The sequence below is a fragment of the Accipiter gentilis genome, chromosome 5 (assembly GCF_929443795.1).
Source record: "Accipiter gentilis chromosome 5, bAccGen1.1, whole genome shotgun sequence".
NCBI lineage: Eukaryota > Metazoa > Chordata > Aves > Accipitriformes > Accipitridae > Astur > Astur gentilis.
In genome coordinates, this window is record NC_064884.1 from 40,586,823 (window position 1) to 40,604,653 (window position 17,831).

The 17,831-nt window shown below is 56.2% G+C and overlaps 1 protein-coding gene, 1 long non-coding RNA gene and 1 gene segment (V, D, J or C); 1 reads left to right on the plus strand and 2 right to left on the minus strand.

The window, feature by feature from the left end:
• Window positions 1-17,831, minus strand: part of LOC126038902 (M1-specific T cell receptor alpha chain-like) — a 198,391-nt gene that overhangs the window by 142,898 nt on the left and 37,662 nt on the right. The window lies entirely within an intron of this gene.
• Window positions 1-17,831, plus strand: part of LOC126038957 (uncharacterized) — a 47,230-nt gene that overhangs the window by 11,810 nt on the left and 17,589 nt on the right. The window contains exon 3 of one of the 2 annotated variants that reach the window (XR_007506133.1): window positions 12,164-12,236. This is a non-coding gene — a long non-coding RNA (uncharacterized LOC126038957). Of the gene's footprint in view, window positions 1-12,163; window positions 13,248-17,831 lie in introns of those variants that run through there. The other variant, XR_007506132.1, reaches the window with a different exon arrangement.
• The window catches only part of LOC126038909 (Ig heavy chain V region C3-like), a 30,997-nt gene continuing 19,385 nt past the window's right edge, over window positions 6,220-17,831 (minus strand). The window contains exon 3 of the V gene segment in view: window positions 6,220-7,190.

Genomic DNA, 17,831 nt, shown 5'->3' on the forward strand with positions numbered 1-17,831 from the left:
CCCGGGCTCGGGCTCGGGCTCGGGCTCGGGCTCGGGCCGGCTTCTGCGCGCCCCGCCGGCTCGGCCCCTCGCCGGGGCAGCGCCGACGCCTCTGCCCGCCCCCAACAGACCCGGCCCCCCGGGGCCGCGGCCCCTCGGCGGCAGGAGAAGGGGCGGCGCGGGGAGGGCCGCGGGGCAGGGGCGTCGGCAGAGGAGGAGCGCGGCGCCCCGGGAGGCGAAGGCTCCTGCCCCTCGGCTCCCAGCGCGGCTCCGGCGCTGGCCCGGCTCGTCGCCCGGCCGAGCCCTGCCGAAGGCTGCCGGCCCGCAGCGTCCCCTCGCAGGACGCTCCCCGTGCCCCGCACCCCCAGCCCGCCCTGGCCTCGCTCCCGTCCAGTCCCCGCCCGCGGGGACCGAGACAGCCCGGAGAAGTGGGCTGACAGCGGGCTGCGCCTGGGGAGGAGCGACCCCGCGCACCAGGGCAGGCTGGGGGCTGCTCCGATGGAAACCGCCTTCGCAGAAAAGGACCCAAGCGGTCTGCTGGACGACACCTGCACCATGACTCAGCCGTGGGCCCTCGCGGCAGAGATGGCTAGGGGTCTGCTGGGCTGCACCAGGAGGAGTGTTTCAGGGAGGTGATCCTTCCCCTCTACTCGGCACTGGCGAGGTCACGCCTGGAGTACTAGCTCCACTTCTTGGCTCCCCACTGCAGGAGAGACTTGGGTGCACGGGAGAGAGGCAAGCGGAGGGCCATGAAGGTGATGATGGGACTGGAGCAGCTCTTACATGAGGAAAGGCTGAGAGAGCTGTGACTGTTTATCCTGGAGAAGAGAAGGCTCTGGGGGGCATGCCATCAATATATGGAAACATACGAAGGGATGCTCTAGGGAAGGCAGGGTAAGCTCTTTCCACTGGTGCTCAGTGACAGGACAAGAGGCGATGTGCACAAACTTTCTGTGGTTTTGTAGGTGGTATGTGCCAGGGTAAAGGGGAAAACTGAAACTCGGACTTTGCTTCTTTCCTGAGGACTTCCAGAAACAGCTGTTTTACAGGAGTTCAAAGCTGGAAGAGAAAAATTCAAGTGATACAAAAGTAATATATGGGCAGGTAAAAAAGTAGCCCCTAGAGGAGGCAGGACAGCTAGTCAGCATGGTTATGGTTTCTGTATAACTGGTGTCTGCTGTATGTATGTCAAGGTGTGTGGTCTTCTCTTCTAGCTTACTGTGTGTTGTTCTTCTGTAAAGGTGCAGAGACAGCTACGTACACGTCATGAGTTTGGACAACTACGTACACAAACCCAGAGCCTGGCATTGGAAGGACGGGGAATAATGTCACCAGCATTTGGGCGGTTGACTGGCTGCTTCCTGGGGCCTGAGAGGCCAACTGCGGGCCACAGCTTGTTGCTGGAGGCAGGGTTCCTAGACAGAATGGAGGGCAGGGGAGGGAATTTCATCACACCCAAAGGCCACTGCCGGAAGAGTGCAGGGAGTACAGGGCATGAGGCCAGGGGCAAAGACTAGAGGTGTTCTCCCAGCCAGAAACCCAAGGATGCAAGAGTATTCCCACAGCCTTTCCAGCCCCCCAAGCTGTCTCTTAAAAGCTCTGGCTGGCCATCCGGCCTCATGCTGTCCTCTCAGGCTCCCCAGAAACAACATAAGAAAAGGGGAGCAGAAGAAGCACCAGCTTTGCTCCTAGGATGGTAGAAGAGTGGAGGCTGTAATGGACCTCTGGAAAAGGTCTAGTTGAACCCTCCTGCTTAAAGCAGGGTCAAACGGTGTTCAGTAACTGTAGTGGGTGCAGCTGGGACAGAATTACTTTTCTTCCTAGCTGCCAGTATAGGCAGCTGCAATTTTTTTTTGACCAAAACCATGTTGATAACACACCAATGTTTTAGCTATTGCTGAACAGTGCTTATGTAGCGTCACTGCTTCTTCTGTTTCTCATGTTCCCCCACGAGCTGTACAGCTGACCACAACTGGCCAAAGGGACATTCCATACCGCGTGACACCATGTGAAGCAATAACAGCTGGGGGAAAGAAGGAGGAAATGTGGTTATTTAGATTTATGACATTTGCCTTTCCCAAGTAACCATTATGCGTGGTGAAGGCCTGCTTTCCTGGAAATGGCTAAACATCTGCTTGCCAATGGGAAGCAGAGAATGAGCTTATTATTTTGCATCATTTGTGTGTGCAGCTTTGGCTTTGCTTATTAAACTCCCTTTATCTCCACACACAAATTTTCTCACTTTTACCCTTCCGATTCTGCCTCCTGTCCCGCTGTGGAGGGAGTAAGTGGGCAGCTCTTTGGGGCTTAGCTGCCATCTTGGGTCAAGCCACCATGGTAGGCTGCCCACAACGTTGTCCAGTTCAGTTTTGAGTATCTCTGAGAGTGGAGACGACCTGTTCCAGTAGTGACATTGACAGTAAAACCCCAGTCCTCTCAGGCTCCCCTTGTGTGTCAGATGCTCTTGCCCTCATCTTCATGGACCTTCATTGCATTTGCTCTGCTATATCCATATCTTTCCTCTGCTGGACAGCCCAGAAGTGGACACAGCAGTCCACAGTCTCACCAGTGCTGAATTCAAGACCACCCATCTCAACGAGCAAGGAGTCAGGTAAAAATGCCAGGAGGCCTGCATGGATAAACAAGGCAAGGAAAAATGGACAAGGACTTCTCACAGGCAAGTGGGCCTTGGGCCCTATGCTGCCATCCTAAGACCTTGCCTTTGCAAGATGGGCTGCAGTGCCCCATGAGCAGTGTGTCTGCTCCAGGTGTAAAATATCAGGCCCCAAGATGTGGAAGGAGCAGGTAGGTGCCCTGCTTGTCCCCACACTGCAGAGGAGACAGGCTGGAGAGATGTGCCTAACTCACAGCTAGAAGAGGAGGAGGCCTCTTCCCACTGTGCTCTGCAGGGATGTTTGACGACATCGAGAGGCAGAGGCAGGGCAGGCTGCAAGCAGTCAGCACAGCTGCACAGAGCCATGCAGAGCACAGGGGCATGCTCAGTTCCTGGAGGTCATCACCCCTTCTTTCCACTTACCTAGGATGAAGAATAACCCCATGCACATGGCAGTCCACATGGCCAGGCCCACTCTGTCTCACCTCTCTGCAGCTTCTCTCTGCCTGCAGAACAGCTCTGCCCATGTTTTCCCTGTCTGTGCCTCTGTCCCTGTAGTCAGTCCTAGTGGTTCCTAGTTGCACCTTTGGTCTATGATAACAGTGAAGGTGAAAGGTGGGGCTGGAGGAGCAGAAGAAGTTGAAGCTGTTGGTGCACTCCCAGGTGTCTCTCACCCTGCAGGGTGCAATAACAGAGCCCTCATATGGCAGGGAAACCTCTGGTGGGTAAAAGGTGACATGCTGGTTTTGAGCCACCCCCAATCTTCCCCTTCAAAAAGGATTGGAGAGTGCTGCTGGGATTTTGGAGCTGGCCCTATGGGTTGTCAGGTTGTCTTCCCTGGGGGCCCCTTTCCCTTGGTGCTGCTGAGATGCTGCTCCTGGATGTGACTCCCCTGAGCCCAACTCTGCTTGGACAGGGCAGCCCTAGGCAGATATGCTCCCCCTCTGCTCCCTCAGCTCTGGCCCAGCACCCTACTCTGGCATGTGCTCCCTCCTGCTGACACTAACCTGCTGCCTCTTCCCATCAAAGCCTTCCCAGACTCCCCAAGCAGCAAAGGGCAGGTGAGATCTTGGCTGTCCGTGGCACTGAACCTCTGTGGTACATGTGTAGGCTCAAGCTCCGCAGCTCATCCCCCAAAACTCACGTGCACAGGACTCAGCAGGGACGAGAATGTTGGGGCTCCTCAGCAGAGCAGGGTCACTCCCTTCTCTGTGCTCACTGTACTCCGCAGGAACTCAGAGCTCCCCTACAACCACAGGAGGGGTCACCTACTGAGCCCTGACACAGTGTCACCCTCTTGACTTCTTCCACCATTTGTGGGACCATCGCCTACTTCACAGTGGCCCTCCACGAACTCTCTGCATCCCTTCCCTCTGCTCTCTTTTGATGGGTGCTCCAACATGTCCCTTTGGGGAGGGAATCTCCAGGACTAGGGTGGAAAAAGGCAGTTGCACAGGGTAGAGGAACCCACTGAAACTGGAGGCTTGAAGCCACGAAGAGAAGCAGGAGGTGTCGCGTCCCAAGTTGGAGTGACTCAGGTTCGTGGATTTCCTTTGTCAGAATTAAGGTGAAACGACACCAGGGGAGTTCAAACAACAACCAACATTTATTCAACCTAGCTAACTTTGTCCAAGGACTCATGAACTTGTTAATATGAACCTTGCAACATGTCCTTTAAGCTGCTGTTTGAGAAGAGGAGGGAAGTATAGAAAAATGAAATGGAAAAAGGAACATGAAATGTATCAGAAGAAGAGCCCTCCCGTTGAGTCACGAGGTTCAGAGCAGACCCCCATGCTTTCTGGACTCCTTCTCAAAGAGGAGCTCAGGAGCAGCTGGATCCACTCCTAGTCTCAGACTTGGTCAACAGTTTATGTTTAAAAGGATGAGGTGTAGGGACTGTGGAAAAGAGAGAAGAAAAAGAGGGAGAGAGAGAGAATGAGAGAAAGAAAGAAAGAGAGAAGAGAAGGGTTTCACCAGTCCTGGGTCAAGCGTTGGTCCAGCCAGCGTAGAGATCCAGTTCCGGAGGGCGTGCACTGAGGACTCATTCTCTCTTCTTTTATAGTGTGTTAGTTGACTCTCTCAACATGCGCAGTTCCCACGCCTGGATTTCACTGGAATCGGTCAGTGAGCTTTGGGGGGGGTTTCATTGTGGAGTTGCCTCTCCTTCCCTGCTGGCATGACCACTTAAGACAGAAGCACAGTCCCAACTTCTGTGGGGCCTTCTTCCTCCAGGAAGGCATAAATTCTGTTCCTTCTCCTGGTCACTTAAGAGAAGGAATTGGGGCTTTGGAGAAGTGTGTTCCCACCCTCCGTGGGGCCCTCTCCTCTGGCCACATTGTCCTGATCACAAAACTCCAGCATTTTTACAGATGCCGTTTTCTCCAGCAAAGCTCTTTTAGCGGATGTTTGAGACATTGAATTTGTCAGACCATCACAGGGGGATGCAGGGCCAGGATGGCCTAAGGTGCCCTGGGACACTTGGGGCTGTCCCGACATGGTAGGACATGCTGGGTTCCCTATGGCCCAAGCTCATGGACAGCTGGAGTATAGTGCTGGTGGTGGGCACCCTCCATATCCTCCTTGTTGGGGTTCCCCTGCAAAGAGCCATGGATCAGGATTTTAACCATGGATACCGCAACACTATATGCTGCAGGTGTCTGCCACGAGTCTGCTAGATCCAGTCCCAAGTGTAGCTGCCATTGATGGTGGGTACACCAGAGATGTGGCAGGTATCTCTGAGACCTTCCCTACTGTGGGGCCCGAGGCCTTTGTCTGCACCTGAGAAAGGGCACCTGTGACCCCAGAAGACAAGGATGAACAGGCTGCGATGTCTCAAGGTATCCCTCTGAACATCAGAAAATCCTTTTTCAGCATGCGGGTGAGTAAGCACTGGCACACGTTGCTCAGGAAGCTTGTGGCATCGCCAGGCTTGGAGTTATTCAAAAGATGGCTGGTCATAGTCCTGCGCAACAGAACCGGCTCTCAGTAGCCCTGCTGGAGTAGAGGGGTTGGGCCAGATGACCTTTGGAGGTCCCTTCCAAACGCAGTCATTAAGTGATTCTGTGAGTAGAGGGGAAGGATCATCTCCTCAATTTATGCAATGCTTGAAAGGCTGGGAAGGGTGTGCTAAGTTCCCGTGTGGAAACGTCCAACTCCTCCTCTGCCCCTGTCCAATTTGCAAGGATGGGCAATGACAGCACGCACAGGGTGTTACACGCAGCCAGAGTGGCTCCTGCTCAGCTCTGCCCGGCTCCTCTCTGCACACAGATCTGCTCTGCTTAGATTTCCCACATCAGGATTCCCCCCATAAGGGCTGGAAGGTATGTTCTGTAAGGAGCAGCTGAGGCTTTGGGCTTGCCTAGTTTGGAGAAAAAGAGGCTGAGGGCTGACCTCGTTGCTCTCTACAGCTTCCTGAGGAGGGGAAGTGAAGAGGGAAGTGCTGATCACTTCTCCCTGGGATCCAGTGATAGGATGCACAAGAATGGTTCAAAGCTGTTCCAAGGGAGGTTCTAGCTTGACATTAGGAAGCATTTCTTTACCAAGAGGGTGCTCAAACACTGGCACAGGTCTCCTAGAGAGGTGGTTGATGCCCCAAGCCTGTCTGTGTTTAAGAGGCATTTGGACAATGCCCTTAATAACATGGTTTCACTTGGTCAGCCCTGAACTGGTCAGGCAGTTGGACTAGATGATGGTTGAGGGTTCCTTCCTACTGAAATAGTCTATTCTTCTAGTCTATTCTATTCTCTGAACGACTGACAGCACCGGGCCGCAACGACACCCCTCTCTGTCTGAATACAGGCACATTCCACTCACTGACTCACCATTGAGATAGGCTGTGACTCCCGTGAACGTGCAGGAGGGGAGAGCAGGAGCGGTGGAAGCTGATGTTGCTCAGGCACGCCCCAAGTGTCTCTCACTGCGGTCCCTGCAGGGTGCAGTACTAGAGCGCACTGTCCCCCAGCTCCAGCTCGGTGATGATCAGTGTCCCGGACCTCTTGTCAGCCTGGCAGGAAAACCTTTTGCGGGCAAAAGGGGCTGTGTGGCTGTAGGAGCCTCCCCGGCCCTGGCTCGGCAGCAAGTACTGCAGCGGCCCACTGGGACGCTGCCGATACCAGGCCATGTAAATATAGGAGGCAATGGAGATGTAAGTGCATCGTAAGGTCCCAGTATTCCCTGCTTGCCACCACACTGTAGACCTCATCGCTTGGATCTCATCACCCTGAAATGCACCTGAAACAAAAGCAGGGCTGTTCCATGACTGCTTTACTCTCACTGCTGCAAGGCAATGGCCCACAAAAGGGTCAATGGAAGCAGGCAATGGCATTGCCAGGCAACGGTGTTGCCAAAGCCCAAGTGCTTTGGGTACTCCAGGGAAGAAGGGGCCAAGGGAGGGCAGCGAGGGGCTGCAGGCAGGCAGAGCAGCCAGCCGGGTTGGGTGACGGAAACACATTGAACCCCCTTCTCAGAATAAAACACTGCATTTGGGACTCAGGCGATGGAACTTGGCAGTGCTGGGAAAGGAGCTCTTCCCGAAAGTCAGGACCACCTGCAGTGTGCACTGATAGACAATCTCTTCCCGGGAACAGCCCTCAGCCACCTCAGCACTCACTGGCTCCAAATAAACTGCATCCTGGGCCGGGCCCCAGCAGGTTTTTGTCAAAGCTCAGCTGGATTTCCTGTCCCCGTGCAACAGCGCAGAAGTAGCGGGCAGAGTCCCGGGGCTGCAGGTCCCGCAGGGACAGAATCGACTCGGACCGGGAATTGTCCCGGGACGCAGTGGCTCGACCCTGCACTCCTGCTTCGTACTGTTTCACAAAACCCGAGTACGCGCTGATGTAGGACACCCACTCGAGACTGCCGCCGGCCGACTGACGGTACCACCAAACCGCGTAATCTCTAAAGCTGAATCCGGATCCCCGGCAGGAGAGGCGCACGGTGTCCCCGGGCGCTCGCAGCCCTCCGCCGTCCTCCACCAGCCTCAGCTGCGCCCACAGCCCTGCGGACGGAGAGCGCAGGCAGCCGGGCAGGGCGCGCCCACGGCCCGAGGACGCTCACCCGCCGCCCCGGCACAGCCCCAGCCGCCCCGGGGCTGAGCCGCGCCTGCTCCCGACACCTGCGCCCCGACCCGCTGCCCGAAAGCCCTCTCCCCCGCACTCTCCGCCGCCCGCTCCCCGCCTCCCCGCTAAGGAAGGCCAGCGCCAGGCGACAGCGCGCCCGGCGCCGGAGCGGCCGCGGCCCCGGGCAGCCCCAGCCCCGGGCCCAGCCCCGGGCTCGCTGCCCGCCCCGCCCGGCTCTCACCTGCCGGCCCCGCGGCCAAGGCCAAGGCCAGGAGCCACGGCCCCAGCCCGGGCGCCATCGTGCCCTGCCGCGCCGGGGCCGGCCGGGGCTGAAGGGCCCGGCGGGAGCCGCAGAGGAGCCGAGCGGAGCCGCGCTCGGGCCCGGGCCCGGGCTCGGGCTCGGGCTCGGGCTCGGGCCGGCTTCTGCGCGCCCCGCCGGCTCGGCCCCTCGCCGGGGCAGCGCCGACGCCTCTGCCCGCCCCCAACAGACCCGGCCCCCCGGGGCCGCGGCCCCTCGGCGGCAGGAGAAGGGGCGGCGCGGGGAGGGCCGCGGGGCAGGGGCGTCGGCAGAGGAGGAGCGCGGCGCCCCGGGAGGCGAAGGCTCCTGCCCCTCGGCTCCCAGCGCGGCTCCGGCGCTGGCCCGGCTCGTCGCCCGGCCGAGCCCTGCCGAAGGCTGCCGGCCCGCAGCGTCCCCTCGCAGGACGCTCCCCGTGCCCCGCACCCCCAGCCCGCCCTGGCCTCGCTCCCGTCCAGTCCCCGCCCGCGGGGACCGAGACAGCCCGGAGAAGTGGGCTGACAGGACCACCCTCCGCTTCCACGCGGGCTGCGCCTGGGGAGGAGCGACCCCGCGCACCAGGGCAGGCTGGGGGCTGCTCCGATGGAAACCGCCTTCGCAGAAAAGGACCCAAGCGGTCTGCTGGACGACACCTGCACCATGACACAGCCGTGGGCCCTCGCGGCAGAGATGGCTAAGGGTCTGCTGGGCTGCACCAGGAGGAGTGTTTCAGGGAGGTGATCCTTCCCCTCTACTCGGCACTGGCGAGGTCACGCCTGGAGTACTAGCTCCACTTCTTGGCTCCCCACTGCAGGAGAGACTTGGGCGTACGGGATAGAGGCCAGTGGAGGGCCATGAAGGTGATGATGGGACTGGAGCAGCTCTTACATGAGGAAAAGCTTTGCCAGCAGGTCGGGGAGGTGATCATTCCCTTCTACTCAGCACTGGCAAGGTCATGCCTGGACTACTAGCTTCACTTCTTGGCAAGGGCTTCACTTCCTGCCCAAGGATTCAGGAGTAGTCTCACAGTCTTTCCAGCCCCCAAAGCTGTCTCTTAAAAGCTCTGGCTGGCCATCAGGCCTCATGCTGTCCTCTCAGGCTCCCCAGAAACAACATAAGAAAAGGGGAGCAGAAGAAGCACCAGCTTTGCTCCTAGGATGGTAGAAGAGTGGAGGCTGTAATGGACCTCTGGAAAAGGTCTAGTTGAACCCTCCTGCTTGAAGCAGGGTCAAATGGTGTTCAGTAACTGTAGTGGGTGCAGCTGGGACAGAATTACTTTTCTTCCTAGCTGCCAGTATAGGCAGCTGCAATTTTTTTTTGACCAAAACCATGTTGATAACACACCAATGTTTTAGCTATTGCTGAACAGTGCTTATGTAGCGTCACTGCTTCTTCTGTTTCTCATGTACCCCCACGAGCTGTACAGGTGACCACAACTGGCCAAAGGGACATTCCATACCGCGTGACACCATGTGAAGCAATAACAGCTGGGGGAAAGAAGGAGGAAATGTGGTTATTTAGATTTATGACATTTGCCTTTCCCAAGTAACCATTATGCGTGGTGAAGGCCTGCTTTCCTGGAAATGGCTAAACATCTGCCTGCCAATGGGAAGTAGAGAATGAGCTTATTATTTTGCATCATTTGTGTGTGCAGCTTTGGCTTTGCTTATTAAACTCTCTTTATCTCCACACACAAATTTTCTCACTTTTACCCTTCCGATTCTGCCTCCTGTCCCGCTGTGGAGGGAGTAAGTGGGCAGCTCTTTGGGGCTTAGCTGCCATCTTGGGTCAAGCCACCATGGTAGGCTGCCCACAACGTTGTCCAGTTCAGTTTTGAGTATGTCTGAGAGTGGAGACGACCTGTTCCAGTAGTGACATTGACAGTAAAACCCCAGTCCTCTCAGGCTTCCCTTGTGTGTCAGATGCTCTTGCCCTCACCTTCATGGACCTTCATTGCATTTGCTCTGCTATGTCCATGTCTTTCTGTCCTGGTTTCAGCTGGGATAGAGTTAACTGTCTTCCTAGTAGCTGGTACAGTGCTATGTTTTGAGTTCATTATGCGAAGAATGTTGATAACACTGAAGTTTTCAGTTGTTGCTAAGTAATATTTAGACTATAGTAAGGGATTTTTCAGCTTCTCATGGCCAGCCAGCAAGAAAGCTGTAGGGGCATGAGAAGTTGGCACAGGACACAGCCAGGGCTGCTGACCCAAACTGGCCAACGTTGTATTCCATACCATGTGACATCCCTTTTAGTATAGGAACTGGGAAGTCGGGGGCAGGGAATCGCCGCTCGGGGAATAGCAGGGTGTTGGTCAGTGGGTGATGAGCAATTGCCCTGCACATCATTTCTACATTCCAATCCTTTTCTTACTACTGTTGTCATTTTATTAGTGTTATTGAGATGGGTTGACCCTGGCTGAACACCAGGTGCCCACCAAAGCTGTTCTATCACTCCCCCATCCTCAGCTGGACAGGGGAGAGAAAAATATAACAAAAAGCTTGCAGGTCGAGATAAGGACAGGAGAGATCATTCACTAATTATCGTCACGGGCAAAACAGTCTCAGTTTGGGAAAATTAACTCAATTTATTACAAATCAACCAGAGCAAGGTAATGAGAAATAAAATGAAATCTCAGAACACCTTCCCACCACGCCTCCCTTCTTCCCGGGCACAACTTCACTCCCCGATTTCACCACCAAGCCCCCGCAGCGGCACAGGGGGACAGGGATGGGGTTTATGGTCATCGCATGTTATTTTCTGCCGCTTCACCTCCTCAGGGCAAGGGCTGATCACACTCTTCCCCTGCTCCAGCGTGGGGTCCCACCCACGGGAGACAGTCCTCCATGAACTCCTCCAACGTGGGCCATTCCCACGGGCTGCAGTTCTTCACGAACTGCTCCAGCATGGGTCCATTCCACGGTGTACAGTCCTTCAGGAGCACACTGCTCCAGCACGAGTCCCCCACAGGTTCACAAGTCCTGCCAGAAAACCTGCTCCGTGGGCTCCTCTCTCCACAGATCTGCAGGTCCTGCCAGGAGCCTGCTCCAGCGTGGGGTTCCCACGGGGTCACAGCCTCCTTCGGGAACCCACCTGCTCCGGTGTGGGGTCTTCCATGGGCTGCAGGTGGATATCTGCTCCACCGTGGACCTCCCTGGACTGCAGGGGGACAGCCTGCCTCACCAGGGTCTTCACCACAGGCTGCAGGGGAATCTTCGCTGCAGCGCCTGGAGCATCTCCTCCCCCTCCTTCTGCACTGACCTTGGTGTCCGCAGGCTTGTTTCTCTTACATGTTCTCACTCCTCACTCCCGTGGCTGTTTCTCCCTGTCCCAACTTTTTTTTCCTTCTTAAAAATGTTATCACAGAGGCGTTACCACTATCACTGATTGGCTCGGCATTGGCCGGCGGCGGGTCCGTCTTAGATCCGGCTGGTATGGGCTCGCTCTCTCTCGAACACAGGGGAAGCTTCCAGTAGCTTCTTACAGAAGCCACCACTGTAACCGCCCCACCCCCACCCACCCCCCCGCCACCAAAACCTTGCCACACAAAACCAATACATTATCTAGTTTCTTCTTTTCTGTTCTATGAAAGTGTTCTTATCTCAACCCACGAGTTTTACTTCTTCTTCCCAATTTCTCCCCCATCCCACTGGATGCGGGGGGAGTGACAGAGCGGCTGATTGGTGCTTAGTTGCTGGCTGGGGTTAAACCACAACACTTTCCTCTGCTGGGCAGCCCAGGAGTGGACACAGCACTCCACAGTCTCACCAGTGCTGAATTCAAGACCACCCATCCCAATGAGCAAGGAGTCAGGTAAAAATGCCATGAGGCCTGCATGGATAAACAAGGCAAGGAAAAATGGACAAGGACCTCTCACAGGCAAGTAGGCCTTGGGCCCTGTGCTGCCATCCTAAGACCTTGCCTTTTCAAGATGGGCTGTGGTGCCCCATGAGCAGTGTGTCCGCTCCAGGTGTAAAACATTAGGCCCCAAGATGTGGGAGGAGCAGGTAGGTGCCCTGCTTGTCCCCACACTGCAGAGGAGACAGGCTGCACAGAGGTGCCTAACTCACTGCTAGAAGAGGAGGACGCCTCTTCCCACTGTGCTCTGCAGGGATGTTTGAGACATCGAGCGGCAGAGGCAGATCAGGCTGTAAGCAGTCGGCACAGTATCACAGAGCTCTTCTCCCTGGGATCCAGTGATAGGATGTGCAGGAATGGTTCAAAGATGTTCCAGGGGAGGCTCTAACTTGACATTAGGAAGCATTTCTTTACCGAGAGGGTGCTCAAACACTGGCACAGGTTTCCTAGAGAGGTGGTTGGTGCCCCAAGCCTGTCAGTGTTTAAAAGGCATTTGGACAATGCCCTTAATAACATGCTTTCACTTGGTCAGCCCTGAACTGGTCAGGCAGTTGGACTAGATGATGGTTGTCGGTCCCTTCCTACTGAAATAGTCTATTCTATTCTATTCTCTGAATGACTGACAGCACCTGGCCACAACGACACCCCTCTCTCTCCGAATACAGGTACAGTCCACTGACTGACTCACACCTCAGATAGGCTGTGACTCCCATGAACGTGCAGGAGGGCAGAGCAGGAGCAGTGGAAACTGATGTTGCTCAGGACGCCCCAAGTTGTCTCTCACTGTTGTCCCTGCAGGGTGCAGTAATAAGAGCGCACTGTCCCCCAGCTCAAGCTCGGTGATGATCAGTGTCCCGGACCTCTTGTCAGCCTGGCAGGAAAACCTTTTGCAGGCAAAAGGGGCTGTGTGGCTGTAGGAGCCTCCCCGGCCCTGGCTCGGCAGCAAGTACTGCAGCGGCCCACTGGGACGCTGCCGATACCAGGCCATGTAAATATAGGAGGCAATGGAGATGTAAGTGCATCGTAAGGTCCCAGTATTCCCTGCTTGCCACCACACTGTAGACCTCATCGCTTGGATCTCATCACCCTGAAATGCACCTGAAACAAAAGCAGGGCTGTTCCATGACTGCTTTACTCTCACTGCTGCAAGGCAATGGCCCACAAAAGGGTCAATGGAAGCAGGCAATGGCATTGCCAGGCAACGGTGTTGCCAAAGCCCAAGTGCTTTGGGTACTCCAGGGAAGAAGGGGCCAAAGGAGCGCAGCGGGGGAGCTGCAGGCAGGCAGAGCAGCCAGCCAGCTTGGGTGACGGAAACACATTGAACCCCCTTCTCAGAATAAAACACTGCATTTGGGACTCAGGCGATGGAACTTGGCAGTGCTGGGAAAGGAGCTCTTCCCGAAAGTCAGGACCACCTGCAGTGTGCACTGATAGACAATTTCTTCCTGGGAACAGCCCTCAGCCACCTCAGCACTCACTGACTCCAAATGTTGTGCATCCTGGGCCGGGCCCCAGCAGGTTTGTGTCAAAGCTCAGGTGGATTTCCTGTCCCCGTGCAACACCGTGTTAACAGCACAGAAGTAGCGGGCAGAGTCCCGGGGCTGCACGGCCCGCAGGGAGAGAAAGAACTCGGAACGGGAATTGTCCCGGGACACCGCGGCGCGATCCTGCACTGAGGGCCCGAATCGAATGAATGAAGAATCATGGTTGATATAGGACACCCACTCGAGACTGCCGCCGGCCGACTGACGGTACCACCAAACCGCGTAATCTCTAAAGCTGAATCCGGATCCCCGGCAGGAGAGGCGCACGGTGCCCCCGGGCGCTCGCAGCCCTCCGCCGTCCTCCACCAGCCTCAGCTGCGCCCACAGCCCTGCGGACGGAGAGCGCAGGCAGCCGGGCAGGGCGCGCCCACGGCCCGAGGACGCTCACCCGCCGCCCCGGCACAGCCCCAGCCGCCCCGGGGCTGAGCCGCGCCTGCTCCCGACACCTGCGCCCCGACCCGCTGCCCGAAAGCCCTCTCCCCCGCACTCTCCGCCGCCCGCTCCCCGCCTCCCCGCTAAGGAAGGCCAGCGCCAGGCGACAGCGCGCCCGGCGCCGGAGCGGCCGCGGCCCCGGGCAGCCCCAGCCCCGGGCCCAGCCCCGGGCTCGCTGCCCGCCCCGCCCGGCTCTCACCTGCCGGCCCCGCGGCCAAGGCCAAGGCCAGGAGCCACGGCCCCAGCCCGGGCGCCATCGTGCCCTGCCGCGCCGGGGCCGGCCGGGGCTGAAGGGCCCGGCGGGAGCCGCAGAGGAGCCGAGCGGAGCCGCGCTCGGGCCCGGGCCCGGGCTCGGGCTCGGGCCGGCTTCTGCGCGCCCCGCCGGCTCGGCCCCTCGCCGGGGCAGCGCCGACGCCTCTGCCCGCCCCCAACAGACCCGGCCCCCCGGGGCCGCGGCCCCTCGGCGGCAGGAGAAGGGGCGGCGCGGGGAGGGCCGCGGGGCAGGGGCGTCGGCAGAGGAGGAGCGCGGCGCCCCGGGAGGCGAAGGCTCCTGCCCCTCGGCTCCCAGCGCGGCTCCGGCGCTGGCCCGGCTCGTCGCCCGGCCGAGCCCTGCCGAAGGCTGCCGGCCCGCAGCGTCCCCTCGCAGGACGCTCCCCGTGCCCCGCACCCCCAGCCCGCCCTGGCCTCGCTCCCGTCCCTGCCAAAGGCCTGCAGAAGCCCCGACTGAGCACATCAGTAGCTCTTCCCTTGCGATCGAGTCACTACAGCATAGAAGGCCGTAGGTTGGTCAGGCAAGACTTGCCCTCGGGGAAGCCTTGCTGGCTGCCTCGAATCACCTCCCCGTCCTGCATGTGCCTGAACGTAGCTTCTAGGAAGAGCTGCTCCACGATCTTCCCAGTCACAGAGGTGAGGCTGACAAGTTGGTTGTTCCCAGCGTCCTCCTTTCTACCCTTTTAAAAAATGGGGGCAACGTTTCCCTTTTTCCAGTCACTGAGGACTTCACCTGACTGCCGTGAGTTTCCAAATATCATGGAGAGTGGCTTGGCAACTACACCAGCCAAATCCCTTAGGACTCTGGGATGCATTTCTTCAGGTCCCATAGACTTAGCTATGTTCCTCATGTGGTCTCGAACCTGGTCTTCCATTACAGTGTGTCGTGGTTTAACCCCAGCCAGCAAACAAGCACCATGCAGCTGCTCACTCGCTCCCCCTGCACCAAGTGGGATGAGGGATAAAATGGGGAAAAGAAGTAAAACTCGTGGGTTGAGATAAGAACGCTTTAATAGAACAGAAAAGAAGAAACTAATGATGATAATGATAACACCAATAGAATGACAGCAGTAAAAATAAAAGGATTGGAAAATACAAATGATGCACAGTGCAATTTCTCACCACCTGCCCGCCGATCGATGCCCAGTTAATCCCCGAGTGGCAATCCCTCCGCCCCCACTCCATCCAGTTTTTACACTAGATGTGATGTCACATGGCATGGAATACCCTGTTGGCCAGTTTGGGTCAGCTGCCCTGGCTGTGTCCTGTGCCCTCTTCTTGTGTCCCTCCAGCTCTGTCGCTGGCTGGGTATCAGAAGCTGAAGAATCCTTGACTTTAGACTAAATATTACTTAGCAACAGCTGAAAACATCAGTGTTATCAACATTCTTCTCATACTGAACTCAAAACATAACACTCTACCAATTACTAGGAGGACAATTAACTCTATCCCAGCTGAAATCAGGACACAGTGGGAGGGACTTTGCTCCCCAAGTCCCTGCCATGAGGTCCATCTGCTCAAGAGGTGTGCAAAGAGCGATTGCCAGCGAAGACTGAGGCAAAAAAGTTGTTGAGTACCTCAGCCTTCTCCTTGACTGTTCTTACAGACTGGCCAGTTTTGCTGGCCAAGTTCATCAAAGGGGGATATCCCTTCCTTGACTTTCCTTTTCTGCCTGACCTACTTACGAAAGCCCTTCTTACTATCCTCTCTGCCTGCAGAGCGGCTCAGCCCAAATCTTCCCTGTCTGTGCCTCTGTCACCGCAGTCAGTCCTAGTCGCACCCTCAGTCTATGACAACAGTGAAGGCGAGAGGTGGGCCTGGAGGAGCAGAAGAAGTTGAAGCTGTTGGTGCACTCCCAGGTGTCTCCCACCCTGCAGGGTGCAATAACAGAGCCCTAGTTTGCCAGGAAAAATGCTGCTGGGCAAAAGGTGACGTGTTGCAGTAGGGCCACCCTGACCTTCCTCTGAGGAAGGACTGCAAGGTACTCCTGGGACTTCGGAGCTGGCCCTATGGGTTGGCAGGTTGTCCTCCCTGGGGACCCCTGTCCCTTGGTGCTGCTGAGATGCTGCTCCTGGATGGGACCCTCCTGAGCCCAACTCTGCTTGGACAGGGCACCCCTAGGCAGATATGCTCCCCTCCTCCCTCCACTCTGGCCCAACCCCCTACTCGCTCCTCCACCCTGACACTGCTCCCGCTGCCTCTTCCCATCAAAGCCTTCCCAGACTCCCCAAGCAGCAAAGGCAGCAAAGGGCAGGTGAGATCTTGGCTGTCCATGGCACCGAACTTCTGGGGTACATGTGTAGGCTCAAGCCCCGCAGCTCATCCCCCAAAACTCACGTGCACAGGACTCAGCAGGGACGAGGCTGTTGGGGCTCCTCAGCAGAGCAGGGTCACTCCCTTCTCTGTGCTCACCGTACTCAGCAGGAACCCTGAGCTCGCCCTACAACCACAGGAGGGAACACCTGAGTCAACCTGAACCATGCCCAAAACCAGAGCAGGGCTATGACTGGGCACCTGTCCCTAGTAGGAACTGACAGAAACAGCAAAACTTCTTTCCATCCTGCTGAGGGGGCTGTGAGAGAGAAGCTGTGTGCGGCTTAGCTGCCTACTGTTTCTCGAAACGAGCATTTGGCGATGGAGTTAAGTATTCTTTATTGCAGTGCTGGAAGCACGGGGGATCGCTCCTCCAAATGTGCTTCCTGGCTGGGACTAATTGTATAGGTTAAATACATGTCTTACATACATATTCATAAAATTTCTGAGAAATAATATACATGTTGGGAAGTGGCTTGCTGAAAAAGGACATGGGCCTGTGGAAAAGTTGTGCGAGCAGAGTTCTGTGTGAAAGAATGTCAGTTTGAGCAGCAAGAGTAGGCCTTGGCCGAAAATAGCTGGCTTTACTGATATGAGGAGAAAAACAACAGCTGGTCTCGCTGTTATCACGAGAAAGACAGGGACGGTGTGACCTTGGCATAACTTCACAAGTAACTTTTGAAGAAGTTCTCATGAGAAAGTTACTGAACACGCGTAGCTGCCAACCACAAGTGGGTGTGTTTTAGTAATGAATAAACATTAGCAATGTACCAATCATATTAGGACTAGTAGGCATAATTATCGCAAACTGTATAAATATGAGCTATCCGTGCAAATAAAGTTGAATCACTTCTATCACTCATATTGGGTCGACTTACGTGCATTCCTCCGCCGCTCCAACATATACATATTCATTGATTTTCCGAGAAGTCATTAGCATATGTAAATGTCCTTTACGCATGCGTGTTAAAGGTCCTCGGTGGTCTTCTGGAGTCCTCTGGTGGTCTTCCATAGTCTTCCTCACTTGTCCGCTGTTTGAACTTTGTTGTACGAGTTTGCGCAGTACGATCCCCTTCTGGGCCCCACAAACAACTTCTCTGCTTATCACCTAGCTGTAGGGTTCAGGGCTCTGGGGATGTGCATTCAAAAAGCAGGGGTAAGGGCGATACAAATTTCAGGGAAGCAAATGGACAAAATCATTTTACCTGTATCACTTGATATTGTGAATAATGCCATGATGAAAAATGACTGCCTTGCAGTAGCTCTGCTGGACTTCAAGGGGGAAGTAGATAATCACTACCCCCCCCCCCCCCCCCTTATTTAAAACAATGTTAACAATGGAACCACACTCTATCTGCAGCAATAAGCCGCTGGAGGCCATTACCGTTTTTACTGATGCTAGCAGCAAGACAGGTAAAGCAGGATTTGTATATTTACAGGATGGATCCTGGAAATCCAAAGTCATTCTGTCAGAGGGGTCAGTACAAGTG